Source organism: Cyprinodon variegatus, unplaced genomic scaffold (assembly GCF_000732505.1).
Source record: "Cyprinodon variegatus isolate N-32 unplaced genomic scaffold, C_variegatus-1.0 Scaffold257, whole genome shotgun sequence".
Taxonomy (NCBI): Eukaryota; Metazoa; Chordata; class Actinopteri; order Cyprinodontiformes; family Cyprinodontidae; genus Cyprinodon; species Cyprinodon variegatus.
In genome coordinates, this window is record NW_015150710.1 from 656,488 (window position 1) to 658,802 (window position 2,315).

Consider the following 2,315-nt stretch of genomic DNA (forward strand, 5'->3'; position numbering starts at 1 on the left):
TCCCAATTTTCCACCGAAGCTTTGTTATTCCAGCAGCTAAACTGGTTTCCAGTAAAACCCTGATTTTTGCTGTAAACCTCCACATTTTATATTCCCTTGTTCCTTTAATTCTGTTTATATCTCTTAATTGATGTAGTTTGAATTATTTTGTTTTGTTGGACATCTTGTTTTCCATCTTTATCTCTTTGATCGATAGTTTTATTTTTAGATTAATTTTTCCTCTATTTTCATACGGCTCTAATGGACTGGGATGCCTTTTCATTATTTCCAAGTTTTTAAATTACTTGTTTGTTTGCTAAAAAAAACCCCATAAAAACAGGCACCGTTTCTTACAACTCCATAGAATAACTGCAGCTCAAATAGAAAAGTAGAAACATTTTTAAAACGGTCACGTTTCCAGAAGGTTGCTGCTTATCTGGCCGATTTTATTTTGGGTTTGGAGATTGGAAGAAGGGCCAGAAAGGAGCAGGAAGTGTTTATTTTAGCTGATCTGGAATCAGTCAGATCAGCTCCACGTCGGTAATAAAAGAAGCTGAGGGAGAAAACATGGAGGGACAAGTAGGGAGAAAAAAAAAAGTGAATATTTTCAGAGAGAAAACAGGAATAAAGGAGAAGAGCTGGAGTCAGGATGAGGCAGAGACTGGAAGGTTTCAGACATCTGAGGCCCATTTTTCCTCCCTTCATCTGGAAACAAACCCAATCCCAGCTGGTCGCTGAGCTCATGGCTGTGGAGAAAATCAGCTGCAGAGGTTTCAGGTATCGACAGCGAGAAGGAGGAGAAGCTGCAGACTGAAGAGAGAAACTAAAGAGCCACAAAAACACCAGATTTAACCTCTGAGAACAAAATCTGGGTTCATTTCAGCACAAAAAGCAAAAAAGTTTTCCAAAAAATGCTTTAAAACGACTGCTGTCGGACAGAAACACTAAACTTTTCAGGAAATTAATTAAAGAAACAAACATATTGTCTTTTATTTATATACAATCATACATTTTCTTTACATTCTCAATTTGAAAAATGACTAAAAATTAAAATATGAGGCAGGTTATCTCAACAGTTTCCAGAATATTTCAGAGCGAGATGATTATTAGAGCTTAAGTGACAAAAAACATGAACATATACTAATAAAAAAAAGGAATACTACATTTCAGAGATTTGTATGGAAACTTTATCAACCTGAAAACATCAGAAACAATTAAATAAAAGCTGCAATCCTAATTCTAACTATTTAGAAAAAATAAAGCTAAAACTTACTTAAATCTAACAAATTAAACTAAGATCTACAATCTGGGATAAAACAATAGATCCAATGTTTAAATAACACTGGAAAAGGAGAATAAATACAAGCTCTTGAAGTGGATTTACAGAATAATCTGGACTAAATTAGAAATTTAATCAAAATACGAAACAAATTAAATCCTAGAACTAAAATCAGGGATTATTTCTGACTAAACTTTTCTCTACTGTTTAATTCCAACAAGAATGAGATGGAAGCTTAGATCTAATGTCTGGACTTAAGTCTAAAATGAAAAACATATATATTTTTTTTTTCTGTAGATTTAGGATCACCTCTAGTTTAACTCTGCTCTAATCTAGATCTCCAATCAAACTAAAGAATCTAGAGCTGAGCTCCCAGATTAAACTTTTCCAAGTTGATCAAAATTAGAAGTTAATTCTGACTCGGTTCTTGAAACTTTAGAGCTCTGATTATAAACTGAACCCCTGCAGTACCTTCTAGATCACACATTTCTAACTTAGCGTTAAACTAAACGCAAAGACTAAAGTCCAGAACCTCACGAAGAAAACTTAAACCAGAGCTTAACCCTGAAACTAAACCCCAAATTAAACACGGAAATTCATTTTGGACCAGAGTTTAAATCCAAAGCAGGAAACCATGTTGTTGCATCTCTAGTTTCTACTTTTCTATATTCTAGGTTAAAAATTAATTGCAAAAAAATTAAATCAAAACATTTTAAGCTTAATAAATTTTTAAAAGCCTTTTTACCTTGTTTTTTCCCAGTTATTTCATTACTATATCCAGTATTTAATTAATAACTCTAAAAAATCCTGGAAAATAAATTAGAATCCAAATATCAGAGCTAAACTCAAGACTTTTTATGGAAACTAAACTTTAAGCAAAAGTGCAAATGAAAAACACAGAAAGATGAAAATTAGAATAACAATAAAGATCAAGACTCAAGACAGCTTATGTTGCACCAAATGGTTAAATTACGGAGCCCCTCTGATGACATGGTCAAAAAAATTTTTTTGTTGTGGCCACGAAGTAGTATTTCGTGCGCACGAAGTAGTATTTCGT